Consider the following 24,286-nt stretch of genomic DNA (forward strand, 5'->3'; position numbering starts at 1 on the left):
AATCACAATCCTTCACTGAAGTGGGGGTGGATACTTCGAGTTCTGGGAGGACTCTGTTTCACCTTCTAAAACCCAAATTATGTAGATAACAACCAACAATACACACATACACACACACACACACACACACACACACACACACACACACACACACACACACACACACACACACACCACACCTAACACACACCCAACGCACACTCCCACGATTCTCCTCTACTCACCCATACAAATGACCGATCTACATAGTAACCTAAAGGCTTCACCTTAGGGCAAGGCCTCTTGGGAGGTAACGGTGAAAGTAATTACAGGCATTACACGTTAAGGTAACACTTATGACCCGTAAAATGGTCTTAATCGCGACTCAGGCCAAAATCAACAACACGGCGAGCCCCGATTAACCGTGGACAGCTTGTTGCGTCACACTCAGGGCGTCTTTAAACCCATTTTGGCCGAGTTTGATAAAGAAAAAAAAAAATCCCATTTCGAGCAAATTTGTGACGATTTTGAATTGAATCCCATTTCGAGCCTGAGGCTAATTCTGTCATCTTCCATTTGTGACTCGATTTCCATAAATGTTATTCCCTTTTGAGTTTGAAAATCTGACGCCTCCGTTGGGTTTATTACCAAACCTCAATTTCTCATAACGACTGAGGTCATCATGATGTAGCCACACCAGAAGGTTGACTCCCCCATTCTTCATTTTGGGATCATTAATTTAATAATACTAGCAACGGTACCCACCCTATGGGTGGGGCTTCAATTGGGAGGCCCAAATAAAAAGGCAAAATATCAGAAATTGAAGTAGGCTATGAGCCAAGGGGGTTGGTCGGTTACCATACAGATGGAGTAAGGCTCATTGTGATTTTTAGCAAGATATATGTCCCTAGATATGAAAAAAAAGTGATAGCAGTGTATAACTCTCGGCCATCTCTGTGTTATCACCCGAAATATTATTATACGCCCGCTTCGCTTCGCCAAAAAATGTGATATTTGCTAAAATTGGAATAAATATGTTTTTAAGGACCACAGAGTGCCAATAATTTTCATACTGGATGCCAACTAATATAGTAATAGAAATATAGAACATTTGTGGGGGTTATTTATCAAAATATTGATATAATGACAAAAAATATGTTAAATTTAGTGAAAAAGTGGTCGAAATCGCTTCGAGTTCAGAATTCACATTGTACATTTTTGTCAATATTTCAAAAATGAAAACTCCCAGAGTAACATTTGACCCCTCAAAATCTTCGCAAGGAACCACTGCATTGGAATATATCATTACTTCGTAATATGGTGGTTGTTTGGGGCACATATTTTGGTAAAGTTCAAAATATGTTCAACCATACCCCCTAATTTTGATATTTTGGAACGAAACACAGCTTTTGAACATTTTAGGTTTATTCGTCTACTACTTTTGGTATCTCAGTGTAATTTTTGGTATTAGCTAGTATCCTAAAGTAGGTTTGTAACATCAGCTACATTATATTTCACAATGCATGCAAACTTGCTCCACACTCTAGGTTTATCATGATCTCTCGAACAAATACGATTTCGATCTCGATCTCGGCACTCTGTGGTCCTTAAAAACATATTTATTCCAATTTTAGCAAATATCACATTTTTTGGCGAAGCGAAGCGGGCGTATAATAATATTTCGGGTGATAACACAGAGATGGCCGAGAGTTATACACTGCTATCACTTTTTTTTCATATCTAGGGACATATATCTTGCTAAAAATCACAATGAGCCTTACTCCATCTGTATGGTACCGACCGGTCAATTTGGGGGGTCTGGCTCATAGCCTAAAGGCTTTTTATTTTATTTTAAACGATTTATACAAACATCCGTTAAATCATATCACACGCAAATCATAAAAATTTAAACAGTATTTGTAGAATTTCAATAAAAGCCACATCACTGTTCATATCGGCAAATATTATTCCATCGTGTTTGGAAAAACTGGAAAATTCGAAAAATCGGAAAAGCAATATAGCTTATTTTACTCCAGGGGGTCCCAGGGTTACCCACCCAAAATTTCGTTGCGATCGGTTGAGCCGTTTTTTCGGTACGCGTTTTTGCGTTTTTTTTGTGGACAGACAGACGGACGAACATTTCGGTGAATTATAGTAGATGATCAAATAAATTAATTTTGTTAATTTTCCTCTCGGAGTTATTACCAAGGCCTGTCCCATGGAAAGGGCGCCAACGATTGTGGGTTTGCGGTCACAATTTGCCCTAATTGGACCCCACAAAGTGCCATTACCAAACGTTTCATGGAAAGCATCACAGTGGTCCCTGCCGTGTTGCAAAACTCGCTGCTGGTGTGGGGTGGTGGTTGTGGGGGTTGTATCGCGTTAACGAGACAAGCCGCGGAGCCAACAGGTGCACATCATTATGGACCAAGCAGGTGTGGGGTATTATTTAAAGAGCCAGGTGTACGGTCCGAGCGAACTGCAGGTTCTGCTTGAGGCGAGACCTCGATATGAGCTCGGTTTGTGGGACGTTGTTTAGTTGGTAAAGTATGAGCAGGGTTTAAATAATCAAACCCCTCCAGGTGTTATCTTTGCACGGTTCAAACCCCTCCAGGTGTTATCTTTACACTTGTTTTCTTTAGCAATTGCTCATTTGTATACCATTTCCCATTTTTCTAGTGCTTTCCATGTTTGAGGTGTGCAGGTAAAATATATCGAGTCCCAGCACGAAAGTGATATGGTAATTACCTGGAACGGCATCAAAGCACGAAGTGAATGATATAGTAAAATAATTGTTTACAGTGTTACATTGACAGATGAAGGGTGACGCTAATTTTGAGCAGCTGCTCTTGGCAAATTAAAACCTCTGGGGCGGAAGAGTCGATGGTAAACTCAGCAAAGTTCGTAAAACAAAAAAGAGTTGTAGTTGGGAAGATCGGTGTTCAGAAACAACAACAACCCACATACCCAGCAAGCAAGTCACCACCACATACCCAACAAGCAAGGCACCACCACCTACACAGCAAGTAAGGCACCACCACCTACACAGCAAGCAAGGCACCACCACCTACACAACAAGCAAGGCACAAAGCACGTACCCAACAAGCAAGGCACCACCACCTACCCAACAAGCAAGGCACCACCACCTACCCAACAAGCAAGGCACCACCACCTACCCAACAAGCAAGGCACCACCACCTATCCAACAGGCAAAGGCACCACCACCTACACAGCAAGCAAGGCACCACCACCGACCCAACAAGCAAGGCACCACCACCTACCCAACAAGCAAGGCACCACCACCTACACAGCAAGCAAGGCACCACCACCTGCACAGTAAGCAAGGCACCACCACCTGCACAGTAAGCAAGGCACCACCACCTACCCAGTAAGCAAGGCACCACCACCTACACAACAAGCAAGGCACAAAGCACGTACCCAACAAGCAAGGCACCACTACCTACCCAACAAGCAAGGCACCACTACCTACCCAACAAGCAAGGCACCACCACATACCCAACAAACAAGGCACCACCACCTATCCAACAGGCAAAGGCACCACCACCTACACAGCAAGCAAGGCACCACCACCGACCCAACAAGCAAGGCACCACCACCTACCCAACAAGCAAGGCACCACCACCTACCCAACAAGCAAGGCACCACCACCTATCCAACAAGCAAGGCACCACCACCTACCCAGTAAGCAAGGCACCACCATCTACCCAACAAGCAAGGCACCACCACCTACCCAACAAGCAAGGCACCACCACCTACACAACAAGCAAGGCACCACCACCTATCCAACAAGCAAGGCACCACCACCTACACAGCAAGCAAGGCACCACCACCTACCCAGTAAACAAGGCACCACCACCTGCACAGTAAGCAAGGCACCACCACCTGCACAGTAAGCAAGGCACCACCACCGACACAACAAGCAAGGCACAAAGCACGTACCCAACAAGCAAGGCACCACCACCTACCCAACAAGCAAGGCACCACCACATACCCAACAAACAAGGCACCACCACCTATCCAACAGGCAAAGGCACCACCACCTACACAGCAAGCAAGGCACCACCACCTACCCAACAAGCAAGGCACCACCACCTACCCTACAAGCAAGACACCACCACCTACCCGACAAGCAAGGCACCACCACCTACCCAGTAAGCAAGGCACCACCACCTACACAGCAAGCAAGGCACCACCACCTACCCAGTAAGCAAGGCACCACCACCTACCCAGTAAAAAGGCACCACCACCTGCACAGCAAGCAAGGCACCACCACCTATCCAACAAGCAAGGCACCACCACCTACCCAGTAAGCAAGGCACCACCACCTACACAGCAAGCAAGGCACCACCACCTACCCAGTAAGCAAGGCACCACCACCTACACAGCAAGCAAGGCACCACCACCTACACAGCAAGCAAGGCACCACCACCTACCCAGTAAGCAAGGCACCACCACCTACACAGCAAGCAAGTCACCACCACCTACGCAGCAAGCAAGGCACCACCACCTATCCAACAACCAAGGCACCACCACCTACACAGCAAGCAAGGCACCACCACCAATCCAACAGGCAAGGCACCACCACCTATCCAACAGGCAAGGCACCACCACCTATCCAACAGGCAAGGCACCACCACCTACCCAGTAAGTAAGGCACCACCACCTATCCTGCAAGCAAGGCACCACCACCTACACAGCAAGCAAGGCACCACCACCTACACAACAAGCAAGGCACAAAGCACGTACCCAACAAGCAAGGCACCACCACCTACCCAACAAGCACGGCACCACCACCTACCCAACAAGCAAGGCACCACCACCTACCCAGTAAGCAAGGCACCACCACCTATCCTGCAAGCAAGGCACCACCACCTACACAACAAGCAAGGCACAAAGCACGTACCCAACAAGCAAGGCACCACCACCTACCCAACAAGCAAGGCACCACCACCTACCCAACAAGCAAGGCACCACCACCTATCCAGCAAGCAAGGCACCACCACCTACACAGCAAGCAAGACACCACCACCTACCCAACAAGCAAGGCACCACCACCTACACAGCAAGCAAGGCACCACCACCTATCCAGTAAGCAAGGCACCACCACTTATCCAGCAAGCAAGGCACCACCACCTACACAGCAAGCAAGGCACCACCACCTACACAGCAAGCAAGAAACCACCACCTACACAACAATCAAGGCACCACCACCTATCCAAAAAGCAAGGCACCACCACCTACCCAGTAAGCAAGGCACCACCACCTACACAGCAAGCAAGGCACCACCACCGACACAGCAAGCAAGACACCACCACCTACCCAACAAGCAAGGCACCACCACCTACACAGCAAGCAAGGCACCACCACCTACCCAGTAAGCAAGGCACCACCACCTACCCAACAAGCAAGGCACCACCACCTACCCAACAAGCAAGGCACCACCACCTACACAGCAAGCAAGGCGGCACCACCTACACAGCAAGCAAGGCACCACCACCTACCCAACAAGCAAGGCACCACCACCTATCCAACAGGCAAAGGCACCACCACCTACACAGCAAGCAAGGCACCACCACCTACCCAACAAGCAAGGCACCACCACCTACCCAACAAGCAAGGCACCACCACCTATCCAACAAGCAAGGCACCACCACCTACCCAGTAAGCAAGGCACCACCACCTACACAGCAAGCAAGGCACCACCACCTGCACAGCAAGCAAGGCACCACCACCTATCCAACAAGCAAGGCACCACCACCTATCCAACAAGCAAGGCACCACCACCTACCCAGTAAGCAAGGCACCACCACCTACACAGCAAGCAAGGCACCACCACCTACCCAGTAAGCAAGGCACCACCACCTACACAGCAAGCAAGGCACCACCACCTACCCAGCAAGCAAGGCACCACCACCTATCCAACAACCAAGGCACCACCACCTACAAAGCAAGCAAGGCACCACCACCTATCCAACAGGCAAGGCACCACCACCTATCCAACAAGCAAGGCACCACCACCTACCCAGTAAGCAAGGCACCACCACCTATCCTGCAAGCAAGGCACCACCACCTACACAGCAAGCAAGGTACCACCACCTACACAACAAGCAAGGCACAAAGCTCGTACCCAACAAGCAAGGCACCACCACCTACCCAACAAGCAAGGCACCACCACCTACCCAACAAGCAAGGCACCACCACCTACCCAGTAAGCAAGGCACCACCACCTATCCTGCAAGCAAGGCACCACCACCTACACAACACGCAAGGCACAAAGCACGTACCCAACAAGCAAGGCACCACCACCTACCCAACAAGCAAGGCACCACCACCTACCCAACAAGCAAGGCACCACCACCTATCCAGTAAGCAAGGCACCACCACTTATCCAGCAAGCAAGGCACCACCACCTACACAGCAAGCAAGGCACCACCTCCTACACAGCAAGCAAGGCACCACCACCTGCACAGCAAGCAAGACACCACCCCCTACCCAACAAGCAAGGCACCACCACCTACACAGCAAGCAAGGCGCCACCACCTATCCAGTAAGCAAGGCACCACCACTTATCCAGCAAGCAAGGCACCACCACCTACACAGCAAGCAAGGCACCACCACCTACACAGCAAGCAAGGCACCACCACCTACACAGCAAGCAAGGCACCACCACCTACACAGCAAGCAAGAAACCACCACCTACACAACAATCAAGGCACCACCACCTATCCAACAAGCAAGGCACCACCACCTACCCAGTAAGCAAGGCACCACCACCTACACAGCAAGCAAGGCACCACCACCTACACAGCAAGCAAGACACCACCACCTACCCAACAAGCAAGGCACCACCACCTACACAGCAAGCAAGGCACCACCACCTACACAGCAAGCAAGGCACCACCACCTACCCAGTAAGCAAGGCACCACCACCTACCCAACAAGCAAGGCACCACCACCTACCCAACAAGCAAGGCACCACCACCTACACAGCAAGCAAGGCGGCACCATCTACACAGCAAGCAAGGCACCACCACCTACCCAACAAGCAAGGCACCACCACCTATCCAACAAGCAAGGCGGCACCACCTACACAGCAAGCAAGGCACCACCACCTATCCAACAAGCAAGACACCACCACCTACACAGCAAGCAAGGCACCACCACCTACCCAACAAGCAAGGCACCACCACATACCCAACAAGCAAGGCACCACCACATACCCAACAAGCTAGGCACCACCACCTACACAGCAAGCAAGGCACCACCACCTACACAGCAAGCAAGGCACCACCACCTACACAGCAAGCAAGGCACCACCACCTACCCAACAAGCAAGACACCACCACCTACCCAACAAGCAAGGCACCACCACCTACCCAACAAGCAAGGCACCACCACCTACCCAACAAGCAAGGCACCACCACCTACACAGCAAGCAAGGCACCACCACCTACCCAACAAGCAAGGCAGCACCACATACCCAACAAGCAAGGCACCACCACCTACACAGCAAGCAAGGCGGCACCACATACCCAACAAGCAAGGCGGCACCACATACCCAACAAGCAAGGCACCACCACCTACACAGCAAGCAAGGCACCACCACCTACCCAACAAGCAAGGCACCACCACCTACCCAACAAGCAAGGCACCACCACCTACCCAACAAGCAAGGCTGATGTCGGTAGTTTCAACCACTGAGTGATCTTTATCCGGGAATGTCGGCATCGTGCCTCAGGTGTGAAGAGGTGGGGTGTCACGTGACTGCGACATGTACCTAATGAGACATACGGCCATTTTGGGTTCAACTTTGAAAGTGGTTAAAGAAAATGAACTCAAATGTGAAAAAAACAAGACATGCAGAGCGGTCTGGGTCCTTGATTGGCTGGAAAAATCACGTGACATTTCAATGTTCCTCGTTAAACATGGGTATCAACATGTGTGGTGCTATATTGATTTTTTTGGACCAAGGTAAACGTATACGAGTACATTTTACTCTTTAGACTTTGTTTCATGTAATGCTTGTCTTGTCATTATTGTAACGTTATTTTACTTTTGTCATGAAATGTGTAACGATTTTTTGGGATTTGACCTCCGGTTGTGCCCCAGAGGGTGCGGACTTGGGGTCACGGGGGTCAATAGTGTCAACGGGGGTTTTAACTAAAAAAAATTTTATATTAGATCATTCCTGGTGGAACTTTTTGTCATCTTTCAACATTGCTTTGGGTCGGAAGTGTGGGGATTTGAGATGGCGCACCATCAACTTCGCTCTAGTTTAATATTTAGGGCCTCTATACCTTGTTGAAAGAGAAGCATCAACACATCCGAGGTTGAGTGAGTCGGACAGAATCCCAACTGATGATTGGACTTGAGGCCATTTGAGTAGAAGAAAGACTGTCTGCTGTAATAATGAATTGCATACCAAGAAAGTACCAGGTAGGTTTGATGGCAACTTGTTAATCAAAGACTAAGTAACTTGGTCGAGAGGATGAATATGATAGTTGCAGACAAGAGAGTATAAATCTGTACATATGAAAGAATAGGCTTTTGTGACGAGACTCCGAAGCAGAGTCGATCAATATTGGCTCCAGAGGAGTTTGAACATGAGTCTTTCAAAATGGAGGGTAAATTGGAGTCTCTGCCAGTTGGTCTGAGTTTTCACTCAGTCGGGTTCAACACCAGATTCTGATGCGATACCTAGTTTATTTCGTCCTTTAATTACACCAACATGTGTCCTAATAGAGTAATGTGGTCATCAATTTGGGATCAAGTCTGGTTATGGGATAAAAGGCCCTATAGTCAGAGAGCCCGCAGGCTTTTAAATAGACTCTCGTGCACAAAAGCTTTGACCTCTTCAGAGTGTAGATGATGATGGTCTAATGCAATAACGTGGAAGGTCCCGACTGGTAGACTCGAGGTCCTGGCGCCTTGGAAAAAGGTGCCAAAATCCGTTTTAATTAGAGTTCCAAGCACAAGGATATAGTTCTCACCACATGATAGATCTCCGTGCCCTGTTCAAATATATGTATCATAAGAACGTATTACTGTAGAGGTTCAAGACTGGCCCTAATTAGCGTTAATTAGCATTAATGAGACCTTCGAGCTCAAGCATGAAATTGATGGCAAAATATCCTCCGATCCCATATCAGTTTCCCAATTTAGTGACTCAATATGTAAATGCTGTTCAATTTTCAAGACAATCGGATAACCACCTTCAAGACAATCGGATGATAAATGCAAATTTTAGAAACTTGACCTCAACATGACCTTTGACCCCAAAACCAATAGGCTCCTTCCTTATGACCACCTCTACCATTTGGTGAAGTTTCGTGAAGATCGGTTTAAAATTGTGACCTACAGGCGATTGACAAACAAATGAAAATTGATAACTCTTTTGACCTTTGACCATTTAACCTCAAATATTTTTGGTTTTCCAATTCTGTGCGGCACTATGCAAATGCTGTTTGATTCACAATTCAATCGGTTGAAAAGTGTTGATTTTTCAGATGAAAATTGATGATTTTAGAAGTTTCACCTTGAGTTGACCTTTTGACCTTTTGACCTTAAAAATAGTAAGTTTCCAAATTCAGTGATGCACTGCAATTGCTCTTTAATTTTCAGGTTAATTGGATGAAAATTGATGATTTTCAAGATTGAAATTGATGATTGTAGAAATTTGACCTTGAGTTGACCTTTGACCTTTTGACCTTAAAAAATAGTTCGTTTCCAAATTCAGTGAGGCACTATGCAATTGCTGTTTAATGTTCAGGTTAATTGGATGAAAATTTATGATTTTCCAGATGGAAATTGATGATTTTAGAAGTTTCATCTTCAGTTGACCTTTGACCTTTTAACCTTAAAAATAGTTTCCAAATTCAGTGATGCACCATGCAATTGCTCTTTAATTTTCAGGTTAATTGGATGAAAATGGATGATTTTCAAGATTGAAATTGATGATTGTAGAAATTTGACCTTGTTGACCTTTGACCTTTTGACCTTAAAAATAGTTCGTTTCCAAATTCAGTGAGGCACTATGCAATTGCTGTTTAATGTTCAGGTTAATTGGATGAAAATTTATGATTTTCCAGATGGAAGTTGATGATTTTAGAAGTTTCATCTTCAGTTGACCTTTGACCTTTTAACCTTAAAAATAGTTAGTTTCCAAATTCAGTGATGCACCATGCAATTGCTCTTTAATTTTCAGGTTAATTGGATGAAAATGGATGATTTTCCAGATGGAAATTGATGATTTTTTAAAGTTTGACCTTGAGTTGACCTTTGACCTTAAAATCATTGATTTCCCAATTCAGTGAGGCACTGTGCAATTGCTGTTTAATTTTTCAAGTCAATTGGATGAAAATGGATGATTTTCCAGATGAAAATTGATGATTTTGGTAGTTTGATGTTGAGTTGACCTTTGACCTTTTGACCTCAAAAATAATTGTTTTCTCAATTTAGAGACTCAATATGCAAACGCTGTTCAATTTTCAAGTCAATCAGATTTTAATGACAATTTAAAAACTTCGACTTCAGGATGACCTTTGACCTTTGACCTAAAATCAATAGGCTTCTTCATTCATATGATGAACGCTACCATCTGGTGAAGTTTCGTGCAGATCTGTTTAAAATTATGACCTGTAAGCGATTGACAGACAGGCAAACAGATAGACAACAGACAGACAGAATAACACACAAGATAAACCAATATACTTGAAGATTCTTCAATTTTCGCAATTAACTAGTGATATGTCCATGTTACCTGAAAGTTCATTACATAGGTAAAGTTGAGAGAAATGCTGTTCGTGTTAATACTTCATTGTCAATGTATAAATGAAGTAAAGCACCTGAGGGTCAGTGGCTGATTGATTACCTTGCACATTGTTCTTTGAGGAAACAAACATGGGTTCATTTTCTATTGTTGAAACGACCTCCATGATTATTCCTTTATCAAGAATAAGTTATCGTCTCTAGCAAAAGAGCCCCATGGTTTAGTTTCGTGCCATGAACGATAGAGGTGGTTTTAAACGTCTCTCCAAAGTATTACAACACAAATTGGAAATTGATCCAATCTATCAGTCTATGGGACAGTGGGGGCAGCACAGGGACATCAACAGAGTGGTTTTTGTGGGTAGGGTGGATAAAGGGAGAAATGGGAGTGGGAATAGGGAGAAATGAATAAACCTCCACATCATTCACCTTTTGATAAGACCCTCACATCGACATCACAATCATGACACAGGTATACAGGGTGAGTAATAAGTCCCAGGATAAGTTCTATCTGCTTATACAAGATTTGTTTATACCATCTACAAGAGTGAGCCAAAATACCTTGTATTATGGTGCCAATATACCAGGTGTTATGGTGCCAAAATACCATGTGTTATGGTGCCAAAATACCATGTGTTATGGTGCAAAAATACCATGTGGTATGATGCCAAGATACCATGTGTTATGGTGCAAAAATACCATGTGGTATGATGCCAAGATACCATGTGTTATGGTGCCAAAATACCATGTACTATGGTGCCAAAATACCATGTGCTATGGTGCCAAAATACCATGTGCTATGGTGCCAAAATACCATGTGTTATGGTGCCAAAATACCATGTGTTATGGTGCCAGAATACCATGTGTTATGGTGCCAGAATGCCATGTGCTATGGTGCCAAAATACCATGTGTTATGGTGCCAAAATACCATGTGTTATGGTGCCAAAATACCATGTGTTATGGTGCCAAAATACCATGTGTTATGGTGCCAAAATACCATGTGTTATGGTGCCAAAATACCATGTGTTATGGTGCCAGAATACCATGTGTTATGGTGCCAATTACCATGTGTTATGGTGCCAGAATACCATGTGTTATGGTGCCAATTACCATGTGTTATGGTGCCAAAATACCATGTGCTATGGTGCCAAAATACCATGTGTTATGGTGCCAGAATACCATGTGTTATGGTGCCAGAATGCCATGTGTTATGGTGCCAAAATACCATGTTATGGTGCCAATATACCATGTGCTATGGTGCCAAAATACCATGTGTTATGGTGCCAAAATACCATGTGTTATGGTGCCAGAATACCATGTGTTATGGTGCCAGAATGCCATGTGCTATGGTGCCAAAATACCATGTGTTATGGTGCCAAAATACCATGTGTTATGGTGCCAAAATACCATGTGTTATGGTGCCAAAATACCATGTGTTATGGTGCCAAAATACCATGTGTTATGGTGCCAAAATACCATGTGCTATGGTGCCAAAATACCATGTGCTATGGTGCCAAAATACCATGTGTTATGGTGCCAGAATACCATGTGTTATGGTGCCAATATACCATGTGTTATGGTGCCAAAATACCATGTGCTATGGTGCCAAAATACCATGTGTTATGGTGCCAGAATACCATGTGTTATGGTGCCAGAATGCCATGTGTTATGGTGCCAAAATACCATGTTATGGTGCCAATATACCATGTGTTATGGTACCAAAATACCATGTGTTATGGTGCAAAAATACCATGTGTTATGGTGCCAAAATACCATGTGCTATGGTGCAAAAATACCATGTGTTATGATGTCAAAATACCATGTGTTATGGTGTCAAATGCTTACTGAATGCGTTATTTCTTTTCATCAACAGATTCCATGCGATGTTCTACAACTTTAACTTTGACGTCCCCCCACAGAGAATTGTCACAAGTGGTCAGGTCAGGACTGCGTGGTGGCCACAGAAGTGTTGGTGAAGACCTGCCAATCCAACGGTTGGGAAAAAAATAATTGAATGAGGTAATTTTGTGGCACACCTGCGTTATGCGCAGGTGCCCCATCCTGCTGGAAACAAATCTCATGGACTAGTCCACATCGTTCAAGTTCAGGTGTGAGGTCATTCTCCAACTTCGGCAGATTTCACTGCTGGTTGACCAACACATCAAAAAAGTAAGGACCAATGGGGTGGTGGGCAGACAATGCCACCAAAACCACAACATGTGCTGGATGGTCTTGTACTTCTTAAACATAATGTGGATTAGCATCACTCCAAAAGTAAACATTGGGTGGAGATGAACTGACGTAAACAGCACACTCATCACTAAAGATAACCTTTGACCTTTTAGAAATAATTGTATCGAGGGGCTGCAGCAGTTTGTCACGAGCTGTCGACCTGTTTTCATGATCTGCATCTGAAAATTCACAAATCACATTTGGGTTACGAGTGCACCCACACACTACGGGAGCGGCAGGAAGGGTCATTCCTCTTTGGGGTATATAGATGACAGTCGATACATGGTCGGGTCTCAAGAACATTGGGTGTGTATTCATTTACCAAGTTTCTTGTGGAGAGATCGCCAAGTGGTTTAAACATTCGAGCAAGTACTCCATTCAAAACTGTTTTGGAACGGCTGGCTTGGCAAGCGCTAGCTAGCTGTTTGGTAAATGAGCACAACCTGGGCTTCCTCCCTTTCAGTTTTGTGTTAAACAGCAGGAGCGAGTTTCAAAAGTTCACAACGAAAAACACTACGTTAGCGGCAGGAACTGATGTTATTAACTCAACCCATTTTGGTGTATATAGAGTACAGTCGATCTTCGCTCAGTTCTGTAAGTAAAACATACCTCACGGATGTCGGGATTCCTCCAAATTTTTTGTTTAGTGTTATAAACAGCATTAGCGACTGTTTAAAAAGCTAATCATACGTGTTTGTGGTTTATAATATTTTTACATCTGGTAGAGGCAGTTGGGCTGTTGGTCCCACGGAAACGCCATGATAAGCCATTTATAAACGTTGACTCAACGTTTGTTCAAGGAGGAAAAACCCCTTGGGGAGGTGGGATATTATTGTTATTAATATTGTTTTGTAATAACATTAATATTATGCTATTATCGTTGGTGTTGTTATTCGAAGCGGCCTTGGAAAAACGCCACAATAAAGCTAACTTAACATGGATATACACTTCATCACGCAACCCCATTGATGGCAATGCCGGAGAAAACCCGCTCTGGGGAGAAAACCCCTTTGGGGAGGGGGGGAAATGAATACGCTACAACCTTCATTATGTAACCCTTAGTCATCCTGTCAAGTTTGGTTGACATTGGATAAGTAACGACAGAATGTATCACGGTCAAAAAATCATCAGATGGACAGAGAAACAGACCAAATGGTATATTTTAGTATGATATGGTTTCATGCAAAGATCTTCTTTCATCGTGTGACGTCACGATGAATATGAAACACCCAACTCTGCAGAACGTTTATGCAATGATTTTTTCAGAGATCTGAGAACGGATATTTTAACGTGTTGAATTTCCAAATCACGAATTTTTGGTCGTCCTCTGTGCTTTCTGTAGAATACTCTTCCAGACTGAAATTCCTATTTTCCCCAAAGATGAAGATTTGATTTTGATGGTGCTGTATTTGCAAAACGCTCCTCGAGGTCTTCTTGCACCTGTTTCATCATCTTGCTTGTACCACACCACTGCAACCAGCCTCTCTTCCACTGTAAACAAGCGTTACGCCTAGGTCCCCCGTCGGGGAAGTGATGTGAGTTGACAAAGTGGAAGACGCAGAAAACATGCTATGATATGATATTTCGCTCACAAGGTTCAGACATACATGGCGGCGGCCATCTTGGATTTTGACGTGGCGACCCAATTTTCAATAGCGTTCTTCCTCATGCCTAGATACACCCACACACCAAATTAGAAGTTGGTACTTCGCTTATTTTTCAAGATATTTCGCTCACAAGGTTCAGACATATATATGGTGGCGGCCATCTTGTATTTTGACGTGGCGACCCAATTTTCAATAGCGATCTTCCTTGTGCCTAGATACACCCACACACCAGATTAGAAGTTGGTACTTCGCTTATTTTTCAAGATATTCAGCTCACAAGGTTCAGACATACATTTCGGCGGCCATCTTGGATTTTGACGTGGTGACCCAATTTACGATAGCGTTATTCCTTATGCCTCGATACACCCACACACCAGATTAGAAGTTGGTCGTTCGCTTATTTTTCAAGATATTTCGCTCACAAGGTTCAGACATACATGGCATCAGACATACATGGCGGCGGCCATCTTGGATTTTGACGTGGGTTGCACCCACACACCAAATTCGAATGTGGTCCTTCGCTTACGCACGCATGCACACACATAGGCATGCCCGCACGCCCGGATGGACGGGCGGACACACGGACGGAGGGGAAAACCATCGTCCCCCTTTCGCTCCGCGGTGCGGCGGGGGACAATAAACTGGTGTCTGCCATCTTGGTTTAATGTATTATTTTTATTACCTGGAAATAAAACTAGGAGCAACTTCAATATGCTTAAATCTTCCATTGTCACATAATCTTCCATTGTCCATATGTCAAAAAATCGTTAAAAAGTGGTTGTTGTTGGGTTCAGCGTTAAGTTCTACTTGTACGAGATGGGAGCTTCCAACATCCCCACAGCAACCTCCAAGCTGAAGCATTCCCAAGAGAGATCTGTTTCATTTTGCCAACGACTCTGAAGACACGTGCGACCCCTACAGTCCCGAGCCGATCCCATTGGCACGAGAAGCTGAATCTGACTTCATCTGGTCTGTTCTTTCCTGCAAACTCGACATATTGCGGTGAAAGACCTAATTATGGTACATCGTGGCAGACATCTTGTTGGACATGGTGAAGGAAACAAATGAGTATCGAGTTCACGTTTGAACTTTCATTCCTGGCACAGAATGTAAAGATTTCCCTGCATTTTCTGCTCCTGTTACAAAAGATGTGAAACTCTTGCACCAACTGAAGAACATCCGTAAAATTATGAACAATCATATAATCCAAAAACTACAACTCCAATATGTACAATCTATATAATACAATCCAATAACTACAATCTGTATAATCTGTATAATATGCAATCCTATAACTACAACTCCAATCTTTACAATCTGAATAATACAATACAATAACTGCAACTCCGATCTGTATAATACAATCCAATAACTACAACTGCAATATGTATAATCTATAAAATACAATCCAATAACTACAATCGATATAAACTATATAATACAATTGAATAACTACAATCGATATAATCGATCTAATACAATCCAATAACTACAATCTATATAATCTGGATAATACAATCCAATAACTACAATCAATATAATCAGGATAATACAATCCAATAACTACAATCTATATAATCTGGATAATACAATACAATAACTAAAATCTATATAATCTGTACAACACAATCCAATAACGACAATCTATATAATCTGTACAAAGCAATGTAATAACGACAACTTATATATAATCTATCTATAATTCCAGTAATCTCTGTGTGTGTGTGTGTGTGTATGTGTGTGTGTATGTGTGTGTGTATGTGTGTGTGTCGTTTGTCTGTGACCGCTGTTTCTCGACAACCACGGGTCCGATATACTTGAAACTTGCCAGGTATATTGCTGGGACCCGAGGATGTGCCTTTTCAAGGTTTCATATTAATCGGAGAAGTAGTTACCGAGCTATGGCGATTTATTTACCAAACTCCGCAAGCCGTTCGCTTTGGACCAAACCATTTCATGTAAATAGAGGGGGGGGATTGTCACCGTACTCGCAAGCCGTTCGCTTTGGCTTTGCGAATGGACCAAACCATTTCATGTAAATAGAGGGGGGGGATATAATTTTAGATATATATATATAGTACGGGCATGCCCTAGTATAATACAATCCAACAACTACAATCTTATAAAATCTATATAATACAATCCAATAACTACAATCTATAAAGTCTGCATAATACAATTCAATACCCACAACTGCATGAAGTATAATCTATATAATACAATCCAACAACTAAAATCGATATAAATCTGTATAATACAAATCAATAACTACAATCTATAAAATCTGTATAATACAATTTAATACCAACAACAACAACAACAACAGGAATTTTAAGACCATATTCCCTGCTAGAGCGGGGGTTAGCCTTACGGTCCCCATGACAATGTTCTCCATTTTGCCTTATTTTCTGCATCGCCCCTTGTTAACCCCCTTGCCCGCATCTCATCTTCCACCACTTTTTTTTTTTTTTTTTTTGGTTACAAGATCGAGGCTCGTGAAAGAGCTAACATTAATCTCACAAAAAGTCAAACCGACACATAAAATACAAAATAAGGGAATCGGTAGACAAGATGGGGAGAGAGGGGGAAGGACACAAACACAACATTTGAGAGCAGGGACATTGAGAGAACTGTGGGAGGGAGGGGGCTTTGGGGGAGGTGGGAGAGGTATAAAACATATGGACACTGCAAGGACTTCCACGAAAGAAGTTGGAATTTCAAAAAAGTGTATCTGGGGTGAATTAGCGGGGGTGGAAAAGATCAAGGTTTTGGATGGGGGAAGATAAGAGGTGTTGGTGAACAGCTGTTTTAAAGACCTGGAGGGAGGAGTGGGATTGAAGGGAGTGGGGGAGTTTGTTTCAGAGGTGGGAGAAAAGGGGAATGAAAGAGTGAAGGTGAATAGAGAGTCTTGATTTTAGCAGTTTAACCATAAGAGGGTTGCTGGAAGATCTTGTGTGACCTGTAGGAATATTTGGGGGACAGAGCACAGAGAGAGCTGGGGGAGCAAGGCCGGAGAGGAGTCGGGAGAAGACAGAAAGACCACCAACCTGCCTGCGGTGAGTGAGTGAAAGGTCCTTCGGAGTTAGCTTCATCGCAGGAGATTCCAATGATTCTGAAAGCTTTGGTTTCAACAGCGTGAAGCCGAGCTAGTTGTGAGGCAGGAGCACCAGCCCAGAGGGGGGAACAGTATTCCATTGAGCTGTGGATGAAAGCCTTGTATGTGGTGAGGAGCTCAGGTGTGCCAAGGAAGGACTTCGCACGACGGAGGATACCCAGTCGGCGACTGGCTTTAGAGGCCAGCTTGGAAATGTGGTTTTCCCAAGAAAGATCATGGCAGATAGTGAGACCCAAAAGATTGAGTGACAGAACTTCTTGGAGAGGATTGTTGAGAAAGTAGATGAGTGGGTTTTCCATTCGTTCTTTTCGGAGAGACATAGTAAGAGTGTGAGATTTGTCAGGATTGAAAGACATGTTCCACTTGTTTGACCAGTCTGTGATTTTGTCCATGTCTGCAGAGAGTGAGGAGGCTGCAGACTACCGATCTGAGGGATGAGGAATGGAGCGGCAGAGAGTGGAGTCATCAGCAAAGAGATAGACAGGATTTTCCAGAGAGTCAGAGAGATCATTGATGAAGACCAGAAAAAGCACAGGGCCCAGAATACTACCTTGGGGAACTCCAGCCAGAATCGGTAGGGGCGATGAGAGAAATCCATTCAGGGCCACACGTTGACTACGACCAGAGAGGAAGTCCGCAAGCCAAGCGTGGAGATTTCCATGGATACCATAGGAGCAGAGTTTGGTGAGCTGAGCTGGGTGCCAGACCATATCGAAGGCACGTGATATGTCGAGGGAGACAGCTCTGATTTCCTGTTTGGCATTGAGGACCTCCATCCATTGTTGAGACAGCAGAAGCAACATGTCCAGAGTAGAATGACCTGGTCTGAATCCAAATTGATGATCGGAGATCAAGCCATTGGAGAAGAGGAAGGATTTGATTTTTTTTTTTTTTTTTTTTTTTTTTTTGTATACAATATCGAGGCTCGTGAAAGAGCGAACATTAATCACACAGAAAGACAAACAGACACACAAAACAAATAACATTGGGAGCGGTAGACAAGATGGGGAGAGAGGGGGAAGGACACAAACACAACATTTGAGAGCAGGGACCAAGAGACATGGAGACATCGAGAGAACTGTGGGAGGGAGAGGGCTTTGGGGGGGAGGCATGGGAAAGGGGGGGGGGGGGGGTGGGAGAGGTATAAAACATATGGACACTGCCAAGACTTCCAGGAAAGAAGTTGGAATTTCAAACAAGGTGGATCTGGGGTGAATTAGTGGGGGTAGAAAATATCAAGGTTTTGGATGGGGGAAGATAAGAGATGGTGGTGAACAGCTGTTTTGAAGACCTGGAGGGAGGAGTGTGATTGAAGTGAGTGTGGGAGTTTGTTCCAGAGGCGGGAGAAAAGAGGAATGAAAGAGTGAAGGTGAGCAGAGAGCCGAGATTTCGGCAGTTTAACCATCAGAGGGTGGCTGGCAGATCTTGTGCGACCTGTAGGAATATTTGGGGGACAGAGCACAGAGAGAGCTGGGGGAGCAAGGCCGGAGAGGAGTCGGTAGAAGACAGAAAGACCACCTACCTGCCTGCGGTGAGTGAGTTAAAGGCCCTCAGAGATAGCTTCATCGCGGGAGATTCCAATGATTCTGAAAGCTTTGGATTCAACAGCGTGAAGCCGAGCCAGGTGTGAGGCAGGAGCACCAGCCCATAGGGGAGAACAGTATTCCATTGAGCTGCGGATGAAAGCCTTGTATGTGGTGAGGAGCTCAGGTGTGCCTAGGAAGGACTTCGCACGACGGAGGATGCCCAGTCGGCGACTGGCTTTGGAGGCCAGCTTGGAAATGTGGTTTTCCCAAGAAAGATCATGGCAGATGGTGAGACCCAAAAGCTTGAGCGACAGAACTTCATGGAGAGGATTGTTGAGAAAGTAGATGGGAGGGTTGTCCAGTCGATCTTTTCGGAGAGACATAGTAAGAGTGTGAGATTTGTCAGGATTGAAAGACATGTTCCACATGTTTGACCAGTCTGTGATTTTGTCCATGTCTTCAGAGAGTGAGGAGGCTGCAGACTGCCGATCTGAGGGAAGAGGAATGGAGCGGCAGAGAGTGGAGTCATCAGCAAAGAGAAACAGAGGATTTTCCAGAGAGTCGGAGAGATCATTGATAAAGACCAGAAAAAGCACAGGGCCCAGCACACTGCCTTGGGGAACTCCAGCCTGAACGGGAAGGGGAGATGAGAGAAATCCATTCAGGGCCACACGTTGACTACGACCAGAGAGGAAGTCCGCAAGCCATGCATGGAGATTTCCATGGATACCATAGTAGGAGAGTTTGGTGAGCAGAGCTGGGTGCCAGACCGTATCGAAGGCACGTGATATGTCAAGGGAGACAGCTCTGATTTCCTGTTTGGCATTGAGGACCTCCATCCATTGTTGAGACAGCAGAAGCAGCATGTCCAGAGTAGAGTGACCTGGTCTGAAACCAAATTGATGATCAGAGATCAAGCCATTGTAGAAGAGGAAAGATTTCATATCCGAAGCAATGATGGATTCCATGACTTTGCTGATAATTGGGAGCAGGCTGATTGGTCTGTAGTTGCAAGGATCTGTTTTTGCACCTTTTTTGTGTAAAGCGGTAATGTTTGCTGATTTCCAGGATGCTGGCAGATGACCTTGAGCAAAAGATAGGGTGAAAAGAACAGAGAGAGGGTGAGATAGAGCGGCAGAGCAGGATTTTAGGACCCGTGGGCTGATGCCATCTGGTCCAGTTGCAGAATCAGAGTCGAGGTTTGACAAAAACTCCTCCACCTTGTCAGGAGAGAAGGTCACAGAGTCCAGGAGCAGTTTGGTTCGACTGGGAAAGGTGGGAACAGAGAGAGATGGGTTTGGGACTAAGGATTTTGAGGCAAACACAGAGTTGAGGCATTCGGCTTTGTCACGTGCGATGTCAACTGTGTGGCCATTTGAGGTAAGGGAGGGGATGGAGGGGGAACAAACACCAGAAACGGACTTGACCAGACGCCACCAGGATTTGGAGGAAGGAGACAGGTTTGAGAGTTCATTCTTGAGTGAGGAGAGATAGTGCTTCCTGGCACTCCTGAGGGTAGATACACACTTGTTCCGAGCTTGGTGGAAGGAACTGAGATTTCCTTCAGTTGGATTAGCCTTCCAAGAGGCAAAGGCAAGTTGTTTCAGGGCAACTGCCTCACCACAAGATTCAGTGTACCATGGACGGGAGGAAGGGTAAGACAACTGAAGGCGAGATGGGATAAATCTGTGCATGAGAGAGATCAGTTTGCTTTGGAAGTATTCCCAGGAAGAATTGATGTCAGAGGCAGTGGAGATGGGAGACCAATCCAGACGATTGATGGCTGCTTGAAGACCGTCCCAGTCGGCCTGAGTGAAATGCCAGACTCGTCGACGCTGAGGAGGCTCTGTGAGAATGGCCAGAGAGATGTCCACTTTGACAAGCACATGATCAGAAGAACCGATTGGAGCAGAAGAAGAGCAGCAGACATTAGCAGGGAAGTTAGTCATAACAAGTCTAGAAGAGAAGATACTTCATTGGCTGAGATCCGGGTCGGGAAATTGACAGATTGTGTCAATCCCAGTGAGTCACAGAAGTCCTTTGCTGAGGTGCCATGACTGGTGAGAGAGGAACCCACACCCAACCAGGTGGCATGATGACAATTGAAGTCACCACATATGAGGAAGAGAGAGTTGGGATGAGTGGATAGAAGTTGCTCCATGTTGTCAGACAGTGAAATGTAGATGGAGTCATCACTGTTTGGGGGACGGTACAGAACACATATGAACAAAAGGTGGGAGCGGAGAGGAAGCCGTAGCCAGAGGTACTCCTGGGGGTGAGGAGGAGAGAGGGAAGTGCAAGCAGTGTGAGGAAGAGAGTTTTTGATAAAGATAGCCACCCCACCACCAGGCAGAGGCTCAGGTCTATCATACCGGAGGAGGGAGTAACCAGGAAGAGATATTAAGGAATCAGAGACATCTTGAAGGAGGAAAGTTTCTGTTAAGCAGATCAAGTCTGGATTGTCAGAAGCAACCTGCATGGAGAGATCAGTCAGGTTTGAGCGAAGGCCCCGGATGTTTGAGGTCCATACCGTTAATGAAGAGAGAGGGGGAGCATTGGGTACAGGACAGGGGAGGGGAGGAGTAGGGTAAGATGAAGGATGAGAGGGGGAGGTAGGGAGAGCAGTTGTTTGTGTGTCAGCGATTGCAGAAGAGTTCCAAGACAGGGAAGGATGAGGAGGATGAAAGGTTTGAAGGTGAAGGGATGAGGCACAGTGAGGGGTTGTTTGAGGGGGGGGCAGAGGAAAGAAGAAGGTTGGGGGGGGGGGGTGGAGGTATGAGATAGAAGGGAGACGAAGTGGGGAGGAGGCAGCTTTGAGGAGGAGGGAGAATTGGAGAGGAATGGTATGGGGGGAGTTTTGAAGGGGAGGAGTGAGGGGGGAGTTTAGGAGGGGAAGGGCAAGGGGGGAGTTCAGGAGAGGAAGGGCAAGGGGGAAGTTCAGGAGTGGAGGGGCAGGGGGGGAGTTTAAGAGTGGCGGGGCAAGGGGGGAGTTTAGGAGTGTAGGTGCAAGGGGAGGGATTTGGATGGGAGGGGCAAGAGGGGAGTTTAGAAAGTGGATGATTAATGAAAGACGAACATTGAAAACAAATTGGGTTTGTTATGATTTTCAAGTTAGCAATCCGGTTCAGAATGATGGAGGAGGGATGGAATGAATGTGAATTTAGACCATGTAGTGAGGGAGACGTATAAGATATTGAATTTCTTTTTTTTGAGGTGGAATGAGTTGGAGAGGAAATTGAGAAAAGCCTTTTAAATAGGAAGAAAAACAGCGTGTTGTAAAATACCACTGAGTAAAACACTGAAGGGGAAAGGTTATACATATTTAAATAATATTTAAACAGAACCGTGAACAATCTTATGTGCACAAAAATACCAACGGGGGAAGAGCCGAGAGGGACCACCACGAGTCACGTGAAGGGCAAACGGTGGATGGCAAGGAGTTAATGGGGGCGGGGCGAACAGCACACCTGGACAGAAAATACAGGATGAGTCAATAGTACACGTGGAGAAAGGAAAATAAATGTTTTTGGTTTTTTTTTTTGTTTGTTTGGTTTTTGGGGGTGGGGGGTGGGGGGGGGAGGTGGGGATTTAGAACGTTAGACAGAGTATTATGTTCGGGGTAGAAGGGAAAAAAACTAAGAGCCAAGCAAAACACGATTAAGATAACAAACACCGACGGGGGTACAACTACAAGGCCGCACACGAGGAGCAGAACACGATTAAATAATTACAAGTTACAGGAAATTCAAACCAAAAGTAACTATAATCAAAACAATAACGCATGGACGATAAAATAACGAGTTGAAATTTGACAATCTATCTGGGGAAATGGGGGAGAAACACGTGGTCGAAGAACGAACGAACGAACGAAAAAGAATGAATAAACGAATGAGAACAGAGAAGGAAATGTTTTTTTTTTTGGATTTTTTTGAGTTGTGATTTACACAAGGAAGAGGGCTATGGGGTGAAAAGATTGGGAAAACAGAGAACGAAAGTTATTGGATCACAAAAACACGGACCGCTGAGAGAAAAACAAAGCCTCAAGGTTGTACAGTGTTCACTGTACAACTACAAGGCCTCAAAACACGACCCGAATTAACACGATTTTCAATACAGGTATGAAAGATTTGCACCGAAAATCTTCGTCGGGAGACAATATATACACCATAAAATAAATAGTTATAACGAAAATACAAATGGGAACAATTACTTAACTTCGATTTCGATGGATAGCATGGAGAGCTGAGAATAAACGAACCCTCGCCAGCAAGACCGGAAACGGAAGTCCAAAGCAATGATGGATTCCATGACTTTGCTGATAATTGGGAGCAGGCTGATTGGTTTGTAGTTGCAAGGATCTGTTTTTGCACCTTTTTTGTGTAAAGCGGTAATGTTGTCTGATTTCCAAACTGATGGCAGATGACCTTGAGCAAAAGAGAGGGTGACAAGAACAGAGAGAGGGTGAGATAGAGCGGCAGAGCAGGATTTTAGGACCTGTGGGCTGATGCCGTCTGGTCCAGTTGCAGAATCAGAGTCGAGGTTTGACAAAAACTTCTCCACCTTGTCAGGAGAGAAGGACGCAGAGTCCAGGAGCAGTTGGGTTCGACTGGGTAAGGTGGGAACAGAGAGAGATGGGTTTGGGACACAACATTTTGAGGCAAACACAGAGTTGAGGCATTCGGCTTTGTCACGTGCGGTGTCAACTGTGCAGCCTTTTCAGGTGAGGGAGGGGATGGTGGGGGAACAAACACCAGAAACGTATTTGACCAGATGCCACCGGGATTTGGAGGAAGGGGACAGGTTTGAGAGTTCAATCTTGAGTGTGGAGAGATAGTGCTTCCTGGCACTCCTGAGGGTAGACACACACTTGTTCTGAGCTTGGTGGAAGGAACTGAGATTGCCTTCAGTTGAATTTGCCTTCCAAGAGGCAAAGGCAAGTTGTTTCAGGGCAACTTAGCTCTTTCACGAGCCTCGATTCAGTATACAACAAAAAAAAACAAAAAAAAAAACTGCCTCACCACAAGATTCAGTGTATCAT

This window comes from Myxine glutinosa, chromosome 3 (assembly GCF_964187855.1).
Source record: "Myxine glutinosa chromosome 3, kmMyxGlut1.1, whole genome shotgun sequence".
NCBI lineage: Eukaryota > Metazoa > Chordata > Myxini > Myxiniformes > Myxinidae > Myxine > Myxine glutinosa.